We start from the raw sequence: 26,200 nt of genomic DNA, 5'->3' as shown, positions 1-26,200 counted from the left end.
AATGATTGTACTTACAATATGATTCACACACAAACACAACCAAATACTCATGAAAGCAAACGACGAGAAGGCGGGCCAGAGAGCGTCGAACACACACGTCACTCGCTGTGAGGCCGAAAGCAAAAGTGGTTTGTTTACCTCCCAGTCGCGCGCGCGCGCCTGTCGGACAAGCAGTTAACTACCGAACCCCTTGTTCGAAAGCTTACGACCTATCCAGCTGCCGCTAGTACCTTCCTATTGTAAAAGGACGAAGGTTTGTATGCCGTGTCGGAACAAAGGAGGTTTAGAAAGAGGAAACCTAGTTCTAACGGAAAGACCTCTGTGTTCCAAGATTCTGTGTCTAAGCCAGCGGGAACTGGATCCCACGTATCGCAGACCACACTGCGAACAAGTAAACAAGTAAACGACACTCGAATTAAGGTCCACAGGAAGAGCAGGCTTCTCCCTCAAAAGTGATCCTACAGTAAAAGGGTTAGTAAAAACAAATCTGAAACTAACTTGAGGAAAACTATGCTTAAGTATTTCTTGTAACTTTTTTCGTACCAAGCATAGTTTTCCTCAAGTTAGTTTCAGATTTGTTTTTTACTAACCCTTTTACTGTAGGATCACTTTTGAGGGAGAAGCCTGCTCTTCCTGTGGACCTTAATTCGAGTGTCGTTTACTTGTTTACTTGTTCGCAGTGTGGTCTGCGATACGTGGGATCAGTTCCCGCTGGCTTAGACACAGAATCTTGGAACACAGAGGTCTTTCCGTTAGAACTAGGTTTCCTCTTTCTAAACCTCCTTTTTCTGCCATAAGGGAATACAGTTTAGCACAGGACCATCCTTTCACTCACCTAGATTTTAGAGTACTGTCTTTTTGCTCAAATAGACTGGACCTTTTAATTTCAGGGTCGCTGTTTATTAAGAAAATGAAACCGGAATTGAACAACAACTCGTCCGGTATTCAACTAGCTATCATATAGTTTCATAGTAGGTACACAAAGTGGGTCGTTAGCCATTTTATTTTTGAGTGTAGTTTGTTTACCTTTCATATTATTTTATTGCTATTTCTGTTTTTGTATGTTTTTGCGTTTTGTTTTAGTTTTTTCGTAATTTTTATTTTGTAGTTTGTATGTGATGTTCGTTTTATTTTTTTACTGAAGCAAAACAATTAATTTTAATGTAATTTTTTAGTGATTTCTCATCCTTGTCATTTTTTCAGCCTGAAGATGAGGTTTTAAACCTCGAAAGCTCGTTTAATAAAGAATGTTCTTCTGGTCTTGGCACTGTTATTTATCATCAAGCTATATATATATATATATATATATATATATATATATATATATATATATATATATATATGTGTGTGTGTGTGTGTGTGTGTGTGTGCGCGCGCATACACACACTATATATACACGCAAGTGCTTGCTTACTTGTGTCTATATACTAAGTATGTCAAAACAGACGGGAAACTGATGTGGTAACCTATGAAATTGTAGAAACTAAGCCGTTTTACGATGTAGGATCCCTGTTGGTTTGTTATTATAGGTAACAGAAAGAGAAAACAAATCTTCGTTATAATCTACGTGGCACAACACGATAAAGGAAAGGAAAACATCACGCAGGCTAGGCTCGGATATGTAGCTATAAAAGGAAAAATGGCAACGTCACGGATCTGAGACAGTCACAGAACGTAAGACTAAAATATCGATTATTCTAGTTGGGAAAGAGTCTGCTATTTGCACAAGTACTGCGTTAAACACGCTAAGTAAAATTCTTGGATAATAAGTATATTTTAGACAGTTGTATAGGAAAGCAGAGGATGGTTGTTGACTATTTTGAAAATAGCGCGCGCGCTAAAAAAAATCGTCTGCTGCGCATGGCGAGTATACTTTGGGGTCGTTGTGCGCAGATGGCATTATGGGTAATCAGCTGCCATCTTCCTCTGGTCCCGAAGTTCAGTTGTGAACAAGCTTGATTAACGATCAGATGTGTGTGCGTCGTCTTCTCACGATGAATTCTACTAGTTCTTTAAGTGACGCGTGGCGGTTATAGTTTCTAGCATACCTCTGGAATCCCCGAAGTGTTCTCCCGATTGTGTGGTGGCGTTGAAAGTGTCGATATTGGTCAAATTATTCTTTTTCTTTAAAATATTTGAAATGTTTTAGTTATGTGGCTACCTGGAAATGAGTTGTTACGACAAACTCACACCATCTGAGGAGGAGGATTGTTTTACTGACACTCGTTCTACCAAGGCTTTACCAGGAGAAAACCGACTGTTGGTGCATCAGTGGGGCCTATTCGAGTGTTGTCAGAAGATTATTACAACACTGCTGCCACCACCGCTCCACACAATCATGTTGCCAGACCCTAGCTGAGGAGCGAGACTGCAGGTGAGGACGTCGTCTAATATCCCTTGCAGCAGTTTTGGGGGGGAGGAGCTGCGGCCGGGTTATCGAGTATAATTCATCCTACGGCTACGACATAACCCTATGCGAAAGTAGCGTTGGCGAGCGTGCCAATGTGGGATAACCCCAGTCACATTCGAAGACATTTCTTTTAACCTTGTTGCCTTGCAGCACAGGAGGCCAGGTTAAGGTTACACTACTTGGCAACTGGATTAGCAACGGTAACCCTTTGCTATTATGTGACGTTTAATCATGGCAGCTTTTATTGTCCTAGAATTGTGTTTATGGAAGCTATTAAAGGCTAGAGTGTAGGAATCCACCGAATTGCAAATTGAGCATTAAAAGAGTCACGTTATTACACCGATTTTTGGATGTTCTTGCAACGGTTGTGTCAAGGTGTCTCGAACTTGTGGTTACTTAAACCAGTTCCACCTCTCGCCCTTCGAATTTTCCCTCAGTTTAGAAAATTGTACATTCTGATTAATATACAGTTACAAATTTAACGCAGATAATTTAGGTAAAGCATACGTTAAGAATGTAATTGGCACACAGTATAATAACAAAATGTTGACGTTGTGGGTTATCCGAATACACTCGTCCGAAACACCGCGTTCGGACTGCTTAGAGGTGTTCGATACTCTTGTTTACCCCTTAGCAACTACTCACAGATGGCAATTGAGAATGTTGCACATCTAGTATTTGTAACGTCTTTCATTTGCTGTGAAGGCTTACATATAGGCATTGCGCTTTTGTGCAGATTTAGGGCTTTTGTGGTTATTTTGAGAAGATTTTACGAAAAGAATAATGTTTTAATTGGTTCTGTTCGTCATTGCAAGGTTACGGAATGTTGTGATGGAGTAGTGGTTCTCATATAGTCACAGCATGATTGTTATCTAACCAGAATTGCGTTTCTTCTTGTGATTGGGCCTATCAAACTCCAAGGGATTATTTAATATTTCTTTAAATTTATGATTTGTGTATTAATGTTGCATGCTAAGTCTGATAAGTGAGGTACAGTGTTTACATTAATATTTTTTAACATCTCTGCCACAGTATTTTCTATATTAATTTTCGTGCAGTGACAGGTTGAATTTGCAGGTATTATATCCAAATTGATTACTAATTAATATTCTTTGCATATAGTAAGAATATTTTTCCCATTCATTTCTAGCCCTTTCATGTAACATCAGTTGGTATGGCCATTGTGTTTTGCTCTTCCTATATCCAAGAACTGCCGAGATATGTTCATGGAAACCATATAAACTTTATTTTGTAAAAATTCTTCCAGTTATACAAGAATGTGGTTCGTGTGTACAATCACCAAAAATCAGGAGAGAAAGAAAGATTTTACAGCAAGAAGGCAGGCAGTTGTACAAAATAACAAGGTACATTTTAACCAAACCTAACAAACGTAGGGCGCTGAATCCTCCATAGTAGAGGGTTTTGGGCCCTTGATGCCTCACATCAAACCTTTACAAAAATGATAAGTGGTGGCAATTGCAAGTACAGCAGTATACATCTAAACCTAACTTAGTGGGTCTCGCCTATATTTTTATATTTTTAATATCCTCACAACTCTCATATTTATGTAGGTTTCTCCCATATTTTCAATATCCCCCACAACTCTTGCCTGTAATCAGCTTACAGTTGTCATTGAGAAAGCTTGTCTTAAAATTTCAGTAACCCATATCAGCTGTGGTATGAAGTTTAAACAGTAGTGGCACGTCTGGTATTTCCTTGGTGATTGACTTTTCCTACAGTATTTTAGTTGCTAATAGAATTACTCATGGTAGACCTCAATGCTTAGGCTAGTGGAAATAAGGTAGGGAGGGTTACATGTAATAGGTACCCATTGCTGAATAGCCTACTCGGGCAAATAGTCCATTCATGTGGCTGTACACGTTCATAAGTGATCTATAGAAAGTAACATGTAACCTTGGATATTTAGGTATAAATATCAGTTGAAAAACATACAGGGGTAAGGATGAACAAAGCTGTGATATTATCTCTAATGTGCAGAGCAAGTTCTCTCAGTTTTTATCAAGTTTGTAGCATTGGGGACTTTGTCAAAGAAATGTCATTTAAGATATAAAGAAAATGTAGTATTCCTTAAAACAAATTACCATGACTTTTACCTTTAAATTATAAGAAATTAAGTACAGTTTGCAGAAAGTCGGATATTACATTTTAGAGATATTTTTGGGGTATTTATGGTATATGCATATATGTTTTGGTTTTTACACTGTGTACACAAGATTTAGTTTCTTATTTTATTAATGATGGTGTTAATGGTAAAAGATTTGACATATGTGGTGGTGTTTCTCTTATATTAAATGGTTTTCATAGTGCAATAAATTGTATATGTACTGTTTTCAGTAAATTTTGTTTTGTCTTAAAATTTCAATTCCTGCATATACATCTTTAAATTTAAACCATTTATTTTTGGTAATTTTGGAATCGTCCACTGGTTTAGCCCCGCCAGAAATTCGCCTTTGTTATAAGCATTGTCCTATTGCTTGTGCTTTTGCGTCTTACTTCACTGGGAGCTGAAAAGTATTCAGGTCATACATTCTCAAATATCAAGAATTTAAGTAAGTACACAAGTAATGCTCCAGAAAGCAAGATACACAGGAAACTGCCAATTCAGTTTACTGTCTGCAGATTTATGGAGAAAGTTGTTGTTACTAGCATTCAGTAGAGTGTTCCAAGGATTTATTAATTGAACACCATTCCCTTTCTTTACTCAAGGGTGTTTCTGGAAACTGATTTCCAGTTATATTTTCCACCACATAGACTGTACTGTATTTGTTGTTTCCTGCAGTTAACATTTGTTCCATTCCCCATTGTAAGTGGTCCCTTAGGATACTGTTCTGATGCCCTGATTTTCTCCAGCATGCTAAATTGTGGCTTTCCCGAGCTTATTGCATCTTGCACTTTGTCTGGTAGAACTCAGATAGGGCCTAATAGAAAAATTAATTAAATCTATGATGGTGAGTGATCTCACCTATACAGTGTATCTTCTCATGACCCTCTTTCTCACAGCCATTGTGGCTTCTCCGTCTCTTTCTTATAGATATTGTTTTGGCCACTGTTCTATTATTAAACTCAAGAAGAGAGTTCTCCCTGTTAGGCTACTTTGGAGGACTGACCAGACCACTTCCTATTTTTCTCTGAACAACAATATTCATTACATTGTATGGTTCAAGGACTGGTTCTTTCCCCCTGCTTACAAGTTTTGGAAATCTTTTCATGTTTGTGTGTACAGTATTTACATTTTTTACATAGGTAATTTCATGTTCTTAAGGTTTCTCTTTCTTTACTTCCTTTTCCTTTTATTTTTTTCTGTGAAGCTGGGTTAGATGAGTGTATGCTCCTACTTATATAATCTCTTTACCCTTTTGTACTTCATCCAATTCTCAAGCATGGAAATTCTGGTGACATACTAATATAGTACAAAGACTTGAAAATTCTTTAAAAATAATTCCCACCTAAATTATTGTAGACTGAACAGTAAATGTGAGGTGCACAAGGCACAACAGATTGAATGAGGAGCCAGAACCTGAAAAGGGTAAGTGGTCTTTCTTCATTAGTTAGGCTAAGTCTGGTGTAGAGGACATTTTTCTCTGTTGGTACCTTAATAGAATATTAAGGTACGTACCAACATAGACAACATATTAAGTTCTTGACTATGATGGTACCTTAATAGAATATTAGACATACGAACATAACAACATACTGTATTAAGTTCTGTGTCATTTAGGCACAGTTTCTGTCTAATATCAGCTCTGTGTCTTTCTATTGTTAGGAACTTTGTAAGAATAAATATTTACTTTTTGGAAAGTTCAGTGTTTCAAATTTGTCTTGAGAAAGGATTTAGATAGATAAGTATGCATCAAGAAAGTTAGGTATTTTTAGTTGTAAGTGTCCAGGCAGATGAGGTATGATCTAGAATGGTTACCTAATCTTTTCTTATTGCAGTTTCAGTACCTTTTGATATTAACTGAAACCACTGTATGGCTAAGTGGAACTGGCATAGAGTTGAATAGGACTCCATACTAATAAAACTCTGGATGTGTCTGTACCAAATTATTCCTGTTTGCTTCAGAAACATTTTGTCAAATGTTCAGATTACTGGTACATACAGTGGGACCTTGGTTTTTGTATGTAATCTGTTCCAGAATGTCTCATGAAGTCCGAAATGTATGAAATGAAAAAGTAATTCCCGTAAGGAATAATGTAAATCCAGTTAATGCATTCCAGACACAGAGGATAAACAGTTTTACATACTACAGAAAACTATGAGAAATAAATATATAAATCATCGATGGAATGGATAAGTGAACATTTTAACATCTTCCATAATGGTAAGAAGACTTCTTAGAGGAGGAGAGGTTATTGTTTGGAAGGGGAATCCCTGCCAGAAGGGCTTCAGATATCAAGGATCCATCTGGGGTTACTTCTCGTCTTGGTTTTATACTGGCACTATCTGGGGTTACTCTCTCCAATTTCTACTGGCACTAGGACCACCTTGAGAGTCACTGGACCCCTGTTGCACAGCAAAGATGTCCATGTTTCTGGTGTGTATATATTTAAAATTTGCCTATAGTGAAACAGGCATTGTCATTAAACATGGTGGAGACATGGATTATAACATCTCTATTGGGATGATGATCCTCCACAAAAAATTTTTTTTACATCACTCCACTTTGTAAACATGCCCTTAATCAGTAAAGTAGGCACAATATGTGTAACTGGTCACTTTTTACATTTTTCAAACAGTCTGCTGGCCTTAAATTCAATAACAGCAGCACTTCTTGTAGGCTTATTCTTACAGAGATCGGCGTGCGACATCCTTGCCTTTTCATAAATGATCACCTCCATTTGTTACAAGTTCTCTCCTAAATTGTATGGTGTTTCTCTCTCTCTCTCTCTCTCTTCCTTTTTTTTTCTTTTTTGCAGAACTCTTTTTGGTTTCATGATGTCTTATTTAGCAGTTGCTCAAAAATAAAAAAAATGAAAAAAGCACAAAAAACGCAAAGGCGGAATGGGCCACAAGAGAACTTGGGATGCTTTGTTTGGGCGCTCGATACAGTCACAAGATGGGCCCTGGAAGTAGCATTTCCATGTGTATGAATTCTGAGGAAATGTACGAAACCAGTGTCAAAATTTTGTTGGAAAAAATCAACGGAAACTGAATTGTATGAAAAGCATGCCATATGAAATCAGTTTGACTGTACTTGTTGTTTACTAATTTACAAATACCTACTGTATTACAGAATTTTTCTTTTCATTGAAGCAGTAATGAGAGAATGTGCTTTTTCCTGTTGTTAATGATAGGAGTTGCAACAGTTAAATGTTTGGTCCTTATTTTGTTCAGAGGCTGCTGTGCCTTCATTTTACCACATTATAAGAATTGCATTACTGTATAGAAAGAACTTATTGCTAGATTATGTTTGGAAAATGGTAATGTTGTCAGTGATATATAGTACTGTCAGATACCCTTCCACTGTTGTTGTCATACCAATATTGAAGTCCTGCACCTTCAGAGAACTTTAAAGGTTTTAGAGAGAGGCCTAGACCTACCATTCCTCACAATCTTTATGAGGATCTGCGATCCTTTTATTTTAGATCAGTATCCAAACTATAAAAGATGAAAAAAATTTATGTAGAGCAGTGCCTCCGGATACGAAATTAATCTGTAACAAAGCGCCTTTGTAACCTGATTTTTTCGCATCTTGAACTACGTTTTACATTTGAATTGCCGAATTCATTCCAAGCCCTACAAAAACACCACATTAAATTTTATAGTAAAGCAGAATTGAAATACAACAATTTGGACCATTCAATACCTAACATAACCGTTATTGTAGTACGTACCCGTAAATAAAGTGTATTAGTGTACATGGTACAAGAAATCCTTTACATACATGTACGTACATATGTAGTATATAAAATGTGGAACCTTACCTTTCGAGTGAGCTGATCTCCGAAAGTGGCGACAGAGGAGGAAGACAAATGGGAGAAAACATGAACACTTAACTTCACGAAACACATTAAAAATGGCAGAAAACATTAACATTAAACTTTACGAAACACATTAACAAATGGTAGAAAACATTAAAGCAAAAAAGAAAAAATCTTTATCTGCTTTCGTAACTTGGATTTTTTGTAAGTAGGGAACTTTCTATGTCAAGGTTCCACTATACATATGCTATATATAAAGTTTGCATTCATTCTTGTAAAATGTTCCACAATTTGAATATTTTTTGTTTCTGAGAAGTGTATCAGATGCTTCTGAGAAGTGTATCAGATGCCCTCAGTTATCTCCTACTGTTGCCTCAGAAATGCTTTTTACTTTTTACTATCATAGACCTGAGTATGTTAACTTAGGGACACAATGGATGGGGAAGGAGGGACTGAAAAGGGAATAAGAAAGTTGCTGCAGCTAGGACAAAATGGGAAGAAATAGATAAATTAAATTGCATAAACTAGCTGACCAACCTGGCGTTGTTGGGGGAAAAACTGAAGGACTCAAAGAAGTTTCCCTGCACCCTCTGGTGCTGACTGCCCCTTTTATCAAGAAATTACTGTACTGACCTGCTCAGGGTAACTCTTAATGGCACCTGATAAATTCTCTCTCCAACCCACTCTGTTTCTTAACCTCTTTCTTCTCCCTAACACTCCTTTATTCTCTCTCTCTCTATCACACCATACCCAACCCCCTTTGGTGCCATTGATGTCTTACCCCCATAGTATTAGATAGTAAGTCATATTTAGTACATATACCGAAAATTGAAAGTCATATTATGTACTACGTACCTATACTGAAAATTAGGTATGATAAATTTGTAACATTATTAAGTCTATGGTCTGAACCAGGCCCATTATGGGGAAGGCGTCCTGCCCCCTCCAGTGTCTTTTGTTGATTGAAACCCCATTATAAACCATCTTAGGGGTCCCCACCATTCATACCCATTGGACCAGCTTTTTGGCTGTGGTTGAATTTCAGACGGACGGACAGACATAATGCCTATTATAGTAAGATATGAAAGAGTAAAGTTTTATGATAGGCTATATAGGGCTTATACTACTTAGTCTAAGTGCCTCAGTGGCTGCAATTTGATCCACGGGCATTCCACTGAGGTGTTAGAGATGTGTATTTCTGGTGATAGAAGTTCACTCTTGATGTGTTCAGAAGTCACGTAAAGCCTTTGATCCCGTTGCTGGATAACCACTGGTTCCATGCAACGTAAAAAAACACCATATAAACAAACAAAACTACTCGGTCTAACAGAAACTGGGAAAAGATATTAAGATGTGACCATACAGTGTAAAATTAATTGCCAAGAGTGGGTGAGGTGATTGTAATACAAATGAGGGAGGAGCAAAGAGATGTGAAGTACGGCAGCTGGATGGTTTGGACGTGATGATATAAGACAAAAAATAGGCAAAAAATGATCTTACTGCACTTCTAACCCAGGAGAGCAAGAGTCCTGCAAGACAAAAACATTAATGATGAGGATGATTGACAATCCAGTCATGATACTGTGCATAAACCCCTCCCAATATTCACAGAATAAGAAAGAAGCAGCATTTAACAAGAACACAGCAGACGTACGTAGAAAAGGACCCTTATTTGTGTATATAGCAAATTAACCCTTTTCCTTACATTTTCTGTACCTTGTTATTAATTACATGTTGCTCTTCCATTTTACACTCATAGACTTTACTCCAGCTACACATTCCCACTTTCACATAGGGCCTTTGTGTGTTGGAAGTGGAAGGCCATAGGGGAAGCTGATGACCATTTTGCCTGTTGTGTGGGAATGTATGTATGTTCTTATGAATAGTGATACCCAGTCACTTTCAACAAGTCTAGTAGGTATGTCTGTTATTGCAGCCAGATAAGGAATAATGTCATTATTCAGGATGTTTTGCTCCCATTTTAACTTTCCCCCTTTGCAGGTAAGGATGAATTTGTCCACGTCTTTCTCCAGCACAGGGGCAAGCAATCATCCAGTAACTATGAAGGCAATATTAACCCTTAAGAACTGGGCTAAATTTTTCTTACGCTGGCCAACTTTGAGGTCGGCCAATTTAAGGGAAAAAAACACATCAATGCAAAGAGTAACACATGCAAATCCACATGGTGTAAGAGAAAAAAATTCTAAAAAATTCTTCCTTCGACGAGAAGTTGAAAATGATTATTTACAATGCCTTGTGGGACCTCTTTTACATGGCAATTGTAAATTTAACCAAGTTATACATGTATTTTCTAATAGTTAATTTTATATTATTTTGTGAAATTATAATTCAGCTTACACAGTATCATAACAGATAAGAACTAAAATTGGTAACAAATTTTGAGTATATTTGTAAAATATTTATGTAAGTATACTGAGATCAAACATGCTGTAACTTTTTGGGATTATACATGTTTTTTCAATTTTTTCTTTCACTTTTCTTTGTAGAATTACAATTATAACTGACATACTATCATATAAAATAAGAACTAAAATCAACAGCAATCCCTGGTATATGTATGAGCAAATACTATATAAAAAGATGTCATGTCAACTACCTCATGAGACATGCAGAATCGGCGAGCTAAGCCAGTCTAAAAGTTACAGTAGTTAAATTTATTGGCTAGCGAAATAATGGAACCCCATTCCTGCCCGATTTCTCCAAATTGATGGAGTTTAATATTGATACTCACCAGGAGGTAATCCTTCCACCACTCAAAACCTGTTATTGTTACTCATATGAGGGTATCTGTCCATTGATGGTTAAGGAAACCATTGAGAGTTCCTCAAACTAGGGATGAGAGTCTGGGATCTTTACCAACAACCAGGAGTATCTCTAGGATATGTCTAGTTTGAACTCTTCACCTACCCAATCAGATAGGCCATTATAGGTTATTGAGCGATGAACACAGCTGAAGTCACAATCAAGCGAGGATGGTTTTAGAACGTTCTGAGGAATTTTTTATGCTTTTACATTTTCTGTCCAAAATAGGTACCCAGTGCTTGGGCTTGTCCCTAAATTTCATAATCCATCCATCCATCTACATTTTCTGTAGTTTAGACAATGCTTTTACTAGTGAGGTCAGGTTGTTAACAAATTACCATATTGAGGATATTCATCAAACTTGTAAAATAATCCTTTAGCAGCAAGTGACAATAACTCAGCCCATGGATATGAACCTTTGAGGAGTGGAACGATACTGTAATTGCTACGATTATTGGTTCCTAACGATATACAAACCCTCGGTCCTTTACATGAGGAGAAAGTAATTCCTCATGTAAAGGACCTCAGGTTTGTATAGTTAGGAAAAATACAATTTACTTTCAAAAATTGTGATTTTTTATTTGTAGGGTTACAGATGTGCAAGACATGTAAGGATACATCATCAGCATAACTCTCCAAGGAGGTTTTTAAACTCTATTAGGGCTAATCATGCTGAACTGTAACTGAATCACAGGTTGCTGTACTCCAAAATGAAATCCAATTGGGTTCCTTCTTAGAATACCATTGCCATTTGGTGAATGGTCCCCTTACTAAATATTATGCAATTATCATCACTTTCAGCCAGCAATTACTGAATTTCTGTAGAATACCTAGAGAGCTTAAGAAACCACACAGTAGTCTCTATGCTCCTTTAGAGCTACCAGAAAAATGGTGATACTTTCACAATGATGGTCACATATGTGATCAGTTTAAAGAGCAAGGGATTCGGGAGCAAGGGGTCATAGCGTCCATAAGTGACCAGAGAATGAAGACTGGTGATTAGCTGAAACTTTAATCCTTGCTGGCATACCTTAACATATTTAGTGTAGAGACATTAGAGTCTGTGCAGGTGTCAATCAAGGAAGGAACTAAATGCTCCTGCCCTCATCAAAGTAGTACAGAACATACACATTTGTAGGTGCTTTGTGCCAATCTTGCTCTTGGTATATTTAGCAAGGTTGCTGAATGAGAACAGCTACAGTGATACAGAGACTGAGCTGGTGCCACAAGCTTCGTTTTTATCATTAAGAGCTAATTCAACCTAAAATCTTTGTTGTGTCAAGATATATACACATGAAAAAAGATGAGTTTCAAGAACTGTCTCACCTGTTAGTGTGCTCAGTGTCACTTGGTAAGCTAATGCCAGGAAGAAGAGGCATAAAATATTGACTATCAGTTGCCCAGTGGTTAGTAGTAAAGAGGGATAGTCAGTACTAAGTGGTGGTTGGATGTAGACAGAACCTGGCCGCCAGAAGTGTCTTATGATGAGCATCCCAGTGTTCTCATATATGAGAAAATAAAGGTACATTAGATGAGATCATGTAAGAAAGTGTACTAGATGGCCTAGGCTGTAAGAGAGAGATCAATAGTCCTGGGTGTTTTAGTGACAAATCCAAATTGCACTGGTACTTTACCCAATTTATGTGGAGATATTCTGAATCTCTTGATAATAGCTAGGATATTGCCATTTATTCTTCATCCTCATGAAATCCAGTAGTGTTAAAAACACATGCCCCTTTTATCATTGTCGATAACACTGGTCAGCAAATTGAAGATATCTTAACTGTAATGTTATTATGAATCCAAGTCAAGTTTGTGGCATTACTTAGTCTACTATGGAGATTATATATGAGAGACACTGGTAATCAAGGTATTGATCACTGGTCAATTAGAATCACAGATATTACTTACCAGTTTGACGTTGCATGTAATGAATTTCACAAGTTGAGCTGCAGTAAATAGTTTTGCATTGTCTGCAACTATATCAATAGTTTTAATTTTTTCATATAATTTCTTACTCTTAACTGATCGAGTCCCTCCTAATCACTATGTTAGGCTATCTTTGGCCCTTAAATGATTTTACTCATTGTTTTAGATGTAGGCTCACATAGGGTTTCAATTTCAAGCAAGAGTTTTGTGTGGAAAACATGAAATGGATTTATGTACCTAATTTTACTTGTCAAGCTACAGTTTAGAGTTTGATATTTTCCTGGGCAGTAATACTATACCATGGAAAAAACAATTAAGTTTAACACAGCCTACTTCCATTTATGGGGAGATCAGATTAGTGCAGTAATACATAAGTACATAAGTTAATACAGTACCTAAGTTTACATCACTCAGTTTAGTTATTTATGGGGTTGTGTAAATTATGGTACTGTTGATATATTTCATTAAATAAGTGGGACACAGGTACTTCTAGTATTTAAATTCATAGTTATTCCTGTACAGATAATTGCCCAAGGGGGTGAAATATAAAATGGATGAAAAGACCAACGGTACCTTGTCCTGCTCTTGACTGTTCAAGGTTTCATTTTTTAATTTTGGAATCTATTGAAATTCATTAAGCTCTTACAGTCTGAGCTAGATATATAGTAAGTGCACCCCTATACCAGGCTAAATTTAAGGATGGCCAATTTTTAAAAAATCAATGGAAAGAGGAAAATAATGCATAGTACGCACTTGGTGTAAGAATTTTTTTTTATTATTATTTTTTGTACCTACCAGGGGGAAATTGAAAGTGAATATTTCCAATCCTCTTTTCCAAAAGAAATTCATAAAAATATGCTCTTTTTACCAAGTTATAAGTGTTTTTCCAATATTTATTTTATTTTATCAAATTATAATTGCAGCTCACATCACACAGTATCATAACATAAGAATTAAAATTGGCAACAACTTGTGAGTTCATGTATTTATTGTAAAATAAATATACATGGATGGGAATTTGGGACGACATTCCCTTTCGCTACCCCGAGCAAGACTGAATCTCTCCTAGCCCACTCTGACTCACTGCTATCTGTAGAGTTACCAATAGTGATTTATGACGTAAGCTGTATGTCGCAAAATCTTTATATACATATACGTACTAAATGTGAGCTGGAATATATATGTATGTGACCCGGAATCTACCCCAAAGCTATAAGTAAACATATATGTCACCCCGGCCGCAAGGGGTCAGCTGATATACTAATTAGTGGAATAACCGGGAAACCTTCGGTTTTGCTTATTTATTTATTGTACATATACTGATATCTCTGTATGGCAGAAAGCAGCTTTTGAATGTACTGTTGTAAAATGACTGATGGAGAAAAATTTTGATATGTGTTTTATATCTGAGGAAATCATTTAGCCCAGCTGAAGAACTATATGTTCTCAGTTTGGTAGGCTCAGAGGACCCTTTTCTGACTTGATATCAACACCTGCCATTTTTCACAAATTTTAGATGTTTGAGGGGTCATAGTTACTTGTTTGCATTGGTATGAGTTTTTTAGAATTTGAAAAATGTTATCCCTTGAAATGTTTCAAGTGCTTGCAACTTAATACTGTTTTTTCAATAGTTCATATGAAACTTTGAAGGTTTTCAAGAGCTTTATATAACTACTGTAATAAATTAGAAATAGGACCTAGTATTACTTAAGCCTGTTCTTAAAACTTCTAGTTAGTTACTGTAATGTAACAAATGAGCGTAAAACTTCTGGTTATTTACTATACAGTATACTATACAGTAGTACCTTGAGATACGAAATTAATCCGTTCCGAGGCGCCTTTCGTATCATGAATTTTTTGTATCTTGGACCACATTTTACATGTAAAATGGCTAATCTGTTCCAAGCCCTCCAAAAACACCCCAGTAAATTTCATAATAAAGCTAAATTGACCTATAAACAATGAAATACTACAACAATTTGGACCATTCAATACCTAAATTAAGAATAAAAATAAAAATTGCAAAACCTGTAAATAAAGTGATATTAGTGTACAAGAAAATATTATTACTGTAACATAAAATGTGGAAGCTTACCTTTCAAGTGAGGCTATCTCCGAAAGTGGCGGCAGAGGAGGAGGACAAACGGCAGATACGTACACTTAACTTTACGAAACACACAAAAAAATGTCAGAAAAACAAACTAAACTTTACAGAACACATTAACAAAACTGTAACACTTAACTTTACAAAAAACTTAAAATAAAATTTATTTTGTCTTTTTTTTATTTTTACATTTCTTTTTAATTTTTTATACTTTACGTAATTTCAATTTCTTCACCACCGAATGGATGCCAGTCCGTTTACGGAATTTTTCGAACCACCCATGAGAAGCCTTGAACTCTGGGGTTGCCGTTGATGTCCCCTCTCCGCCGTCGTCTTCGGCTTGGGCAATCAAATCGCCGAAAATAGCGCTGGCCTTCTGGCAGATTGCCGTCTGGGTTATCGTATCGCCATCGATTTCTTTGTCCTCGATCCACACAAGAAGCAGCCTTTCCATTTCATTATGCACATGGCTCCTCTTGTTGGACAAAATAGTCACGCCCTTGGAAGGTGTAGCTGCTTTGATGGCTTCCTTCTGCTTAAGGATGGTGCCTATCGTCGACGGATTTCGGCCGTATTCCTTAGCGATCACACTCAACCACAAGCCAGCTTCATACTTTTTTTATTATCTCCATCTTTGTCTCCATAGAAAGCATTCTCTTCTTTCTGTGAACTTCAGCAACTTTCTTGGGACCCATGACTATATGTACTGTACGTAATTAAATTACGTATGTAGTACGTATACTAATTAGGTTCTCACAACACGATAAAGTAGCACAACAAAATCACTAACGAATTTACGTTACTTAACGAAATCGTTGGACCGAACGAATGCCGCTTGCGTACGATAAAGATTCTGGTACGAGGTGGCCGGGGTAGGGACGCCACCACGTACGTACGTATAAGATGCATGATGGGAGGGATGCTGTCCAATAGGAGAAGGATCTCATGGCTTGGCTAGCATCAGGAACCAATGGGAGAGCAGGAGGATGGTGGCGAGTCTACTAGAACTAAGATGGCGGCGCGAGTTTCAAAATTGTTATCGGGTGAATCTCGGACTTTCAGAAACCTTTCGTACCTTGAAAACTTTTCATATGTAGAGCAGTAAAATTTTTCGTGTCAGCTTTCGTATCTCGAGTTTTTCGTAAGTTGAGCCTTTCGTATCTCGAGGTACCACTGTACTGTAAAAAATAAGTACAAGAATATTTCTTAATTCTTGACAAAGTTTTCATGACTTAAACAGCAGCTACTACAAGCATCTTGATGCTCTGGAACAGTTGATGGTTTTAAAATATATTTACATGGCCTTCTAATTGTTTTATATTCGTATACCAGTACTAGTACTGACCCCAACTATGAAGGTTTATGTGAGGTTTTAGGTGTAACATAGTAAAATTTATAGGATCTAGATCTTTTTTATTCAGTGGAACAGTTGCAATAGAAGGTATACTGGCAAATGCCTCGGCAGTCGTTATGGTTTTCATGGGCACAGGATTATGTAAACTTCTATACATAAGTGACAGCTGTTAGTCAGAGTTGCAACTACTTCTGAGCTTAATCCATAGTGGTGGGTGCAGTTTTTAATGACCCTTTTCCGAGCTCACATGTTTTCTTGAATGCAGTATCTCTAGTCTTTTAGGAAAGGTTGCAAACTGTTCAGGCATAATTTGAATGACAATCAGGAATATTTTCAACAGGACCATTGATTTGAAGGAAGAGCCAAAACTTGTCAGATTGTGAGTTAGATGCAAAAGATGATGTTTCTACTAATCAGAATTGAGCTCTACATTATATTAGAGTTTTCAAGACATGTTTACATATGCAGAATTTTATATGGCACTGTACTGTGGGTAATGTGCTTTTTGTTGTGTGGTTTTCCCTGTAGATAAAAAGGGAATTTTTTTTTTTTTTCTGGAAACTCAGCCTAACTTATTAGAGGGTGAAACAAGTTGCTGTAAAAATTTTATGTTGATGACCATAAGGATCAATGTTTTTATGCAGCTATGCAACTTACCAAGTAATTATGTAGCTGTAGTTTCACTATCCGTCGGCAGCTAGAATTTTGGAAATTTGCAGTAGCGCTATTTTGTTTTGGCTAGGCTACTGACCCCACCCACTTTTGGGGTAGAGAGGAACCAACTCAGCATGGAGTTCAGTTGTTCTGTTGGCTGATGACTATAACAGTTATTGGCAGCAGCGAAAATTTGGATTTGTAGAATTTTCCAGTTGATTATCCTGACAATTTGGTGAGTACTCTAGCTTTTTGGTAGCTGATTCAGCATGAATGGATAGTACAGGGAATTAATTTACCAATTTTTTACTCGCAATTTCAAGACTTTGACTTTAGACTTTGTTTACCCTAGTTATGCCGGCGATGTCCAATAGTATTAGTTCTCAAAGTGTTAGGAATTGCAGCAAAGGCTGCAATACAAGGTTAATTAAATGTTGCTATGACTCGCATTCCATTTGCTGTAGTTGTTGGGTTCAAGTTTGCTCTCCTCAGTTAACATGTAGAGAATATGAAAATTGGGATGATAAGACGTGGCAGACTTTGACTAGTCATATGAATAAATTAGAGAGAGACAAGAAGAGAAAAATGGCCTCTAGGGCCAGTGGTGAAAAGACTTTAGCTAGTCAGGTTGTTGAAGTAGATGTTTCTGTCTGTGATTCTCCTGTCCCTCCTATTCCTGTATCTCAGTCTGTTCAACCTGAGCCTCATCCAGGCTCCCTTCTTTGATGATGTAGGCCAGGGAAAATTTGGAGCGTCTTGTTGATCCCAGGTCTTGACAGAGTGCTGGTGGGAAAGCGTCTTTAAGGAAGTGTCTCGTCTCCCCTCTAGTGTATCGAGTTCTATGGAGTCATCCCCTAGGCACCAATGGCGCTTTGTGGACGAGTCTCATCCTTTGAAAAGACAAGCTCGTAGAGATTCACACTCCTGTGCCATCCAAGAAGACTAGTGATCTCCTGTTGGATCAATGCCCGTCGTGTAGCGGATAGTCCTGAATGGTTTTTCCAGGACAACCTTGTAGTAGACGGACAGCTTGCGTCAGGCAAGCATTCTTCCTCGAGGAGACTTTGTTACTCTTTTAGGAAATCGTCTTCAGAACATGCTGATGCCACTTCTGTTGGTGATCCTGTACTAAGGAAAGTTGCTGAGCGTCTGTTGACGTCGGATCACTCTTCCCCCGTGCATTGTTGGCCAGCCGTCCACCGAGTACATGAGTTGTTTTTAGTGCACAGTGGTCCTTTGTATCTGTTACTGAAGTGCTTCCTTCAGTATCTGTCTCGACAGTGCTTTCTTTTTATGCTTCTAGACCCATTAAACATCCCGCACCTGAGCGTCTGTTAGCACCTGTATGACCATTATCCTCTAGTGGCATGGATTCTGCAAGGCACCCAGTGGCACCAGAGCATCCTTTGGTGCATGAGCTTCCTTCAGTGCAGGTGCACCTAGTAGTGCATTCATCTCGTGAGCACATTGGCATCTCAGTGCCCATTGGTGTCAGATCTTCCTTGGGTTGGTTATCAACAGTTTGCTCCTGTTTCTTTTCAGATGCCAGTGTTTGCAACTACTGCACCTCCTCTTCAGTCTACAGGTCTACATGACTTGGATGATTCTAACCCCTCTTTAGCAGCGATTCAATGTAAACTCAACAACATTCTGCGTTTATTTCAGAAAACCCTGTCGACTTCTCAACTTCGGGCCAACTTGTCGCCGTTTCTTCTTCTTCAGCTTTGGTGCTTCTTACAACCAGTGGGGTGACCCGTGCTCAGGGGTCTGCTCTCCTTTTTTTGCCTTTGGATAGCAAACATCTTTCTCCGCAGACAACAGTTCTTCAGGTTTCTTCTGACCTTCAGAAGAAATCTACTCAGATCTAGTAGAGTAGTCGACTAGACGTCCTTGAGAATCTACTGCTACTAGTGCTTGTTCATCTACCATGCAATCGCAGCCCTTTCGTTGCAGAGGAAAACAAAGGTCCTTCCCCAGGACTCGAGGAATTGTACATTTTACTCTCCGAGCAATTAAGAAGTGGTCCTTTAAACCTCCAGCAAGGAAATGATAGTCAAGTCCTCCTTACTCCAGTAGGAGCAAGGCTGTCAGTTTTGGCAGAATTGGGAAGCGAGAGGGCAGAACCTTGGATATTAAAGGTTCTAAAAGATGTTTACTCTATTCCATTCGCTCGAAACCCTCCCTTGACTAACTCACCGATAGCTTCAACAGCCTACTTTGCAAATTCAGAGGAATTCATCGCCCTCACTCAAGGAGTTTCGTCCCTTTTAGACAAGAACATGATAGAAGTGGTAGAGGACCCTCATGCTCTGGGTTTTTACAACCGACTATTTGGGGTTCCCAAGGCCTCATGGGGATGGAGGTCCGTGCTGGATGTAAGCATCCTGAATTTGTTTGTATCGAAAACAAAGTTAAAAATTGAGACGAGCGAATCCTGAACTTGTTTGTATGAAAAACTAGGTTCAAAATTGAGACGAACCAGCTGGTCTTATCCATTCGTTAAGGAGACTGGAGGATGTCGATCGATACGGCAGATACTACATACTTCTATATCTATTCACCAGTGCTCCAAGAAGTATCTAATGTTCGTCTCTGCTTATAAAAATGCAGAAGTCTCAATTAGTCCCTTATCAAGAGATAGTATATTTGGGGATGAGGATCAACTCTCTAGTGTTTGGGTTTTTTCTCTCCTCCAAGAGGGTTGACTTATGTCACCAGAAAGTAGAAAAGTTTCTCCCCCTTCAGTCTTGCTTGGCAAAAGATTGTACGAGTCTTCTCGGGATTCTCTTATCCATAGAGCAGTTAGTGTTGCTGGGAAGGATACACATGAACTTTTAAGTTTTTCCTCAGGATCAACTGGAACAGGATGAAACATCCAGACTTGTTCATCTTCTCAGTAACTTTAGAAATAAAGGAAGACCTTTATTGGTGGAAGTCAAGAGAAAGCTAGTCGAAAAGGAAATCTCTCTTTCCTCTGAACCCTGACCTATTATTTTCTTCCAATGCCTGCGGCCTAGGATGGGGTGCTCTCCTGGGAGATGGGGAATAAGTTGATAGCAATCCATTGCGGGTTAAGTCCTTTGCAGTGGAAACCCACAACAAAGTAATCACAGTTTATTTGGACAATACAACAGCACTGTCCTACATAAGAGAACAAGGGGGGACACATTAATTTAATCTGTGCGAGGCACCAAGAGCCCTTCTTCAATGGGCAATTCAAAATCAGACAAAGATCCTGGCCCGATTCATTCAAGGAAAATTCAATGTTTTGGTGGTCGAGTTGTACTGCAGGAAACAAGTTCTACCCATAGAGTAAACGTTAGATACATTAGTGTGCCTAGACGTATGGAAACTGTTCATTAGTGTGCCTAGACGTATGGAAACTGTTGGGCAGACTAATTCTGGACCTCTTTGCCACAGCCATGAACCACCTCCTTCCTCTTTATTGCTCACCAGCCCAGGACCGTCTCACATGGGAAACAGATGCAATTCTGATAGATTGGTTGGACAAGGACCTTTATGCCATTCCACCATTGAAGATGGTTAGTTAGGTCATAAAAAAGTTCAGATCACAACGGAACCCTAAGGTGACTCTTAATTGCACCATTCTGGCCTGCGCAGGAGTGGTTTCCAGACCTCTTGGACTTGCTCATGGACTTTCTAAGACTGTTACCACAAAAGATCAGCCTTGTCAAACAGCCCTAATTCAGATGACACCACCAAGGACTGTCCACCTTGGCTCTGACCACGTTCAGACTGTATGACAACTCATATGAGCAAAAGACTTTTCAACGCCAGCTGCAAGAGCTATTGCTCAGTGCAGAGAAAGTCTTGAGTCACGTGTATCAGGCACATGGACAGTCTTCCAAACTTGGTGCAGGAGACATAACATCTTGTCCTCTAAGACTTCTATAGCAGAAATTGCCAATATCTTGCTATGCTTAAGATCTTCAAGGGGATTGTCTACTTCCACAATCAAAGGGTACAGAGACATGCTAGGCCCTGTATTCAAGCATAGAGGCATGTATCATTCTTCTAACAAGACTTATTTGATTTCATCAGATCCTTTGAAACTTATGAACAGAAAGAGAGAAAATTCCTGTCTGGTAACTTGGATGTGGTGATTAAATGGCTTTCAGAGCCACATTTCAAGCCTTAGCATTTAGCCTCTATAAGAGATCTCTCGAGGAAAACTTTGTTTCTAGAGGCCTTATCTACTGCAAAGAGGGTAACTAAAATTCAGGCAATGGATAAGATGATAGGTATTTCACAGGGTAATGCCGTGTGCTCATTTACCCTAGGATTTCTAGCGAAAAATGAGACACCCACGATTAGAAGTCTGACAGATTTGATAGGGCTAGAAGAGGAAGAGAGAGCTTTATGTGCAGTTAGAGCTCTCAAACAAAATTTTCAATGTACAGAGTAGGTTCGTGTTCAGTCTGGTGTTTGGTTAAAAACCCTTCATGTCCTCTATCCAAAAATGTCTTGGCATTTTTCTAAGGAATCTTATAGTAGAGGCACATTTACAGATTAATGAGACTGACTTTAATACAGCGAAAGTTAAAGCACATGAGGTGAGAGCCGTTGCAACATGTGTCTCTTTTAGGCATAACATCCCTCTGGACTTGATTGTGCAAGCTACCTACTGGAAGTGTAAGTCAATATTTGTTTCTCATTACTTGCATGATATGGAAACTGTTTACGATAATGCAGTGCCTTAGGTCGGTTTTTAGTTGCTCTTTGGCACGGTGTTGGGTGAGGTTGTATAGGAAGTAATTTCTTCCTAACCTTTGTTCTCTTCACCTAGATTAAGGTTGTCTATTGGTTTTCAATTTGGTTTTGTCAGCAATTTTATTACTCTGGTTTTTCTATGTGTTTTGGTACTGCACCCTGGGCAAGGGCATTGTGTTTTGAGACCTTGCTAGCCACGGACTTTTCCTTAGTGGCAGTGGATCCCACTGTAGTAGAAGACGATACCAGGCTAGACTGCCACACCTCTAAAAGTTAAGGTGAGCGTCATCCAGAGGCAGTAAGTATCTGTAGTAGCTCTCTTAACAGGTAAGGAACCAACAAGCATTTCACCAAATGCTAGCACTTATGTATTTTTTTTCCATTCTGTAATATGAATTGGAATCCATGTATCCCAACTCATACGATGTGAGATTCAGTTGTGTAATTACTTGGTAAGTTGCATACTTAGCAAGTAATTACATAATCTAAGCCCTCCTTCCTCTCTCTCATGGATGTAAAGGGCATAAACAACTGAACTCTGAGCGGAGTTGGTTCCTCTCTACCCCAAAATTGCTGGTGTCAGTCGCCTAGCCAAAATAAAATAGCGCTGCTGCGAATTTCCAAATTCTAGCTGCCAGTGGATGGTGAAACTATACCTATGTAATTGCTTGGTAAGTATAGTACATAAATTCTCATTTTATTATAAAAATATCTTGTTAATTTTTGGCTTTGTATAAATTTTTTATGTATTCTTGATTCACTCTGATGAAGTGCTAATAAATAAGATTACCCTAACAGCTTCACTGCCCTCTCCTTTCCATTTTTAGATTGGCTTTATTTTGGTATTAGTTAAGTCTCAGGTAGAGGATATGATAAACTGTTATGATTGGTAGTCTTCCAGGTGTATGCAAAGAATGAAAGTGAAAGTGTCTAAACACTAAACAAAAACCAACATTACAAACTCTGATGATGATGAGTGTTGAAAAACAAATTAAAACATTAATCACTGCTCAGCTGTTAAATAACAGTTACCCAAGTGACAATAAACACCATTCCACATGATTGCCTTTTAGGCCGTAACACCCCGGATACTGCAATATAATTCTTCTAAATCCCTCACTTTGTATGCATTCCTAACGTGACTCCTTGAAAGGGAAGTCCATCCGTGAAGCTAAGTTGGAGGAAGAGCTCGTATGAATTTTTTTGGAAGAAAGTTTGCTTCAGGAGAGAATCTCGCCAAGTACTAACTAAAGCATCATTGAGTACATCTGGGAGCTAATAGTAGAGCTATGTGATTTGCCGAAGTAGTACTAAAATCAGTGTGCAAGTCTGTAAGTTATTAGATCTCAAAGAAAGATGAGATTAAATTATATTTTAAAAAAAGGAAGAATGATGGCCTGTTGCTATTTGGAATGAAGACAAAATACATGCGGGAGATAGAGCAGTTTGTGTTAGTTATCCCTATTCATCCAATCAAACTGTAGGCCTTTCGGAAAAAAGATGTGAATGTCAATTAGTTTTTCGTTTTTACTTGTCAATAAGGGACCCATCTGCTGAGAGAAGTGTAATGGTGAAATTAGAGTCCCTCTTGTTAAGAAATTAAAATGCTGCAGTTGGTTGTCTGTTCCCTTTGGTCTAATCTTGAGTTCGTCAGGTCTCAAATGGTAATGTGTTGTAAAAGCAAGATGCCAGAACTGTTACTAATAACAGTTTCTCAAAAGTTTTTATCAAGTGTATCAAACCTCTAATTGAATTCCTAAATAAGGTGTTTGCTTCACGGCAAACAAAAATGTATTTATTAATAATGGGAAGTTTAACCCGGATGAAACAACAGTGAGATAGCAAAAATAAAAAAACGGGAAATGGAGCGAAGAGAGATTTACGAGGCTTGGCAAGAATGCCAGAATAGTGTAAGCTTGTGAAAGAAGGTTGGCTAATGGAAAATGGGCATTTTCTACTCCTGTGTATGACTAAATGAATGGTTATCTGAGCGCGTACGTTTGTTGCTGTACCAGTTTCAGCTGAAGTTAACGTCATTAGGTTTGACAGCAGATACCGAAGTTGTTATTCAGTCAGTCAGTTGAAAATGTCTGGCCATTGCTAATGTGATTAAGTATGAGCTGTATTTAGAAATTATCATTTCTTTACAATAGCTAACTTTGGACGTCATTCCAAACACTGAATTCCTTATGTTGCCAACAGAATGGAATTAATTTTCGACCCTCTAATGATGCCTTATTCCCTCGGAATCTCATCCACATGCTTTTACAACTATCGAAATTATGAATATTATTCTAGTTTATGCACGTACCCATAAACTAGAATAGAATTCCGCCTCGGTGAAATATAATAAATCAAATTAACAACCTATCAATATTCTAATATTTAACATTGAGATATCTACAATATTACCAACAAAGGAAACACGGATCTTACACTGGTTTGTCCCAGTATCCCTAGGGGAAACCAGACTGAATACTCGAGCTACAATGAGTTTTAAGTTGAGTTATTAGCACGGGGCATCATTTATCAAAAACTGAGTCACTTTTGTATAGGGGACTCCTTGTGTCACTCGCATCAGGGGCTCATCCCCCTTAAACAAGATAAATGACAAAATCTCTTAAGCAAGAAATCCTTATGTAAAACGAGAAAGAAAGTACTGTAAAATGCCTGTGAAAATAACAGGCATAAAATTACCCAAAATACAAACATGAGCAAATAGAACGTATAACTGATATAAAAAAACACCATAAAGAACCTACCTGGTCCTTGAAGTGACATGAAAAAATTGAATACGTGGCTCCCAAACTGGGCAGCACTCCAATCCACGGACTCGGCAACCCCAACAATCGGAGGAAACCATACATCACAGTTGTCCATACAGTAAAAGAAAAATATGAAGCCATAAAAATATGGTTGGTCATATTACATGGCTGGAAAGTTGCATTGAAGACCAAAAGAAGTATACGGCTTTATTTAATTAATCTTTTAAAAAATAGTCACACTGGAGCTTCCTGTTCCTCTCAACAAAGGGCTGATCTTACCAATATATGATCAAGTTGAACCTGAAAAAACTAGTCAAGTAATTATCTTCACACATCCTCTTCTAATATTGTACTTGTCATTAACAGTGACAAGTCGTAAAAAAAAGGATACCCTAATCTTTTGGCAAGATTATCTTTCTTATTTTACGACTTGTCACTGTTAATGAGAAGTACAATATTAGAAGAGGATGCATGGAAAATAATTACTTGACTAGGATTTTTCAGGTTCAACTTGGTAAGTCAGGCCAGAGTTAAGAGGGACAAGAACCTCTTGTGAGGAGTTTCAGAAAGATTAATTAAACCTCGGAAAGATTAATTAAACCTCAGAAAGATTAATTAAACCTAGCCGTATACTCTTTTGGCCTTCATTGCCACTTTCCTGGCATGAAATATGACCATGGGTACATGCATAAACTAGAAAAATATTAATAATTTCGATAGTTTTAAAAGCATCTGGATGGGATTCAGATGGAATGAGACATAATTAGAGGGACGAAAATTAATTCAATTCTGTTGGCAACACAAGGAATTCAGTGTATGGAATGACGTCCAAAGAAATTATAATTGAATGAGTCTTAACTCCACGAAAATCTATAGGGAAGACGCCAGTGACCTCTGTAAGAATTAACAGGATCATTTGTGAGCGCAAGCCACACAGTCAAGCTCACACTGACAGACAATCAGAGAACGTTGCTCTCGGAGGGCCACCAACAGTCAATACTGTCGACGGCGGCTTTGTTGTTTGTTTGTTTGTATTTTTTTTTTTTTTTTTTTTTTTTTTTTTTTTTTTTTTGGTATAAATTGTGGAGCGGCTGAAAATTCCTTTGAGGATTCGGCTGGAGTTGATGGCCTAGAATAGTCGCTTCATATACATGAAACTATTCCAGGATATGTCTGAATTCATACACTATTCCACTTTTCAGCGCTTCAGTGGCGTGATCGGTATGGTGTTGGCCTCCCACTTCGGTGGCCGCGAGTTCGATACTCGGGCATTCCACTCAGGTGTTAGAGAGGTGTATTTCTGGTGATAGAAGTCTCTCTCGACGTTGTTCGGAAGTCACGTGAAGCCGTTGGTCCCGTTGCTGGATAACCACTGGTTCCATGCAAAGTAAGAACACCATACAAACAAACAAACAAACTATTCCACTTTTCATCTGAACCAGTGCTGTTTCAACCTGGAGTTTATTAGTGGAGACATTTGACCTTGT

The 26,200-nt window shown here is 38.1% G+C and overlaps 1 protein-coding gene across 4 annotated transcripts in view; it reads left to right on the top strand.

Annotated features, from left to right (window-relative positions):
- Positions 1–1,937: 1,937 nt before the first annotated feature.
- The window catches only part of LOC135225234 (mucin-2-like), a 562,221-nt gene continuing 537,958 nt past the window's right edge, over positions 1,938–26,200 (top strand). For 3 of the 4 annotated variants that reach the window (XR_010316937.1, XM_064264563.1, XM_064264561.1), the window contains exon 1: positions 1,938–2,374. The gene's annotated coding sequence lies outside the window, so the exon portion shown is untranslated. Of the gene's footprint in view, positions 2,375–2,406; positions 2,611–26,200 lie in introns of those variants that run through there. The other variant, XM_064264562.1, reaches the window with a different exon arrangement.

The sequence above is a fragment of the Macrobrachium nipponense genome, chromosome 13 (assembly GCF_015104395.2).
Source record: "Macrobrachium nipponense isolate FS-2020 chromosome 13, ASM1510439v2, whole genome shotgun sequence".
Classification (NCBI taxonomy): Eukaryota; Metazoa; Arthropoda; class Malacostraca; order Decapoda; family Palaemonidae; genus Macrobrachium; species Macrobrachium nipponense.
The sequence above is the reverse complement of the archived record's forward strand: the minus strand, read 5'-3'. Positions and strand labels throughout refer to the sequence as shown.